Below are 1,518 nucleotides of genomic sequence, written 5' to 3'. Positions count from 1 at the left end.
CTTTCTTAAGGGGGGGATTCAGGTGAACAGAGTTTATTTCATATCTGTATAGAAGTAGAAGTGAGGATGAGGGGAAGGGGACATTTTCAGCAGAGTAGTAAACCTTAGCAAAAAAGGTGTTGGTGTCTGAGGAGTATAAAGATACTAGGTTGGTGCAACAGTAGTTGTGGTTTCGGACCATGAATTTTAAATCATTATAACTAGGCTCAAACACATCTTTATTCATCAAAATAGAAACCATTACAATCAACACATTTTTGCCAATGAGAAATAATTTTATTTATTCCTATAGTATAACAATCCATGCTTCAGGATTTGACAAACACTTGGAAAGCATTTTCTGCATCCCGCTGGTTATGGAAGTGTTTTCCCTGCAAAAAGTTGTTGAGATGGTTAAAGAAGTGGTAGTCGGTTAGTGAGAGGTCAGATGAATATAGCGGATGAGGCAAAACTTCGTAGCTCAATTCGTTCAACGTTTGAAGCATTGGTTTTGTGACATGTGGTTGGGCGTTGTCATGGAGAAGAATTGGACCCTTTCTGTTGACCAGTGCCGGCTGCAGACGTTGCAGTTTTCGGTGCATCTCATCGATTTGCTGAGCATACCTCTCAGATGTAATGGTTTCGCTGGGATTCAGAAAGCTATAGTGGATCAGACCGGCAGCAGACCACCAACAGTGACCATGACATTTTTTTGGCACAAGTTTGGCTTTGGGAAGTACTTTGGAGCTTCTTCTGTGTCCAACCACTGAGGTAGTCATTGCTGGTTGTCTCATGAAATCCAGTTCTCATCACACATCACAATCCGATCAAGAAATGGTTCGTTGTTGTTGTGTAGAATAAGAGAAGATGACACTTCAAAATGATGATTTTTTTGATTATCAGTTAGCTCATGAGGCACCCACATATCAAGCTTTTTCATCTTTCCAATTTGCTTCAAATGCCCAATGACTGTAGAATGGTCGACGTTGATTGAGTTCTTTGGTAACGTCATGTATAGTTATAAGAGGATCAGCTTCGATGATTGCTCTCAGTGGTTATTGTCAACTTCCAATGGCTGGCCACTATGCTCCTCATCTTCAAGGCTCTCATCCCCTTTGCAAAACTTCTTCACCACTATTGCATCATATGTTCGTTAGCAGTTCCTGGGCCAAACGTGTTGTTGATATTGCAAGTTGTCTCTACTACTTTACGACCCATTTTGAACTTGAATAAGAAAATTGCTCAGATTTGCTTTTTGTCTAACATCATTTCCATAGTCTAAAATAAATATAAAATAAATAGCAAGTAATAAGTCATTAGCAAAATAACATAAAGCAAGCGTGCGCGTTAAAATGATGTATAACATAACCACATTTATTTAAGAATGTATTCCAATATCAAATGGCAAATTTCAACAATGCAAAAACTGCAATTACTTTTGCACCTACCTAATATTATTGAACTAATACTTTCACCATTCATTATACTTATTATTATTAACCATTTGTTTATAGATACATATACCATCAGAAGGTTTTC

At 37.8% G+C, this 1,518-nt stretch overlaps 1 pseudogene; it reads right to left on the bottom strand.

The window, feature by feature from the left end:
• Window positions 1-218: 218 nt before the first annotated feature.
• LOC109436152 (histone-lysine N-methyltransferase SETMAR) lies at window positions 219-1,254 on the bottom strand (annotated as a pseudogene).
• Window positions 1,255-1,518: the final 264 nt, after the last annotated feature.

Source organism: Rhinolophus sinicus, linkage group LG06, assembly GCF_036562045.2.
Source record: "Rhinolophus sinicus isolate RSC01 linkage group LG06, ASM3656204v1, whole genome shotgun sequence".
Taxonomy (NCBI): domain Eukaryota; kingdom Metazoa; phylum Chordata; class Mammalia; order Chiroptera; family Rhinolophidae; genus Rhinolophus; species Rhinolophus sinicus.
Note: the sequence above shows the minus strand (reverse complement) of the source record. Positions and strands in the feature narration are given on the sequence as shown.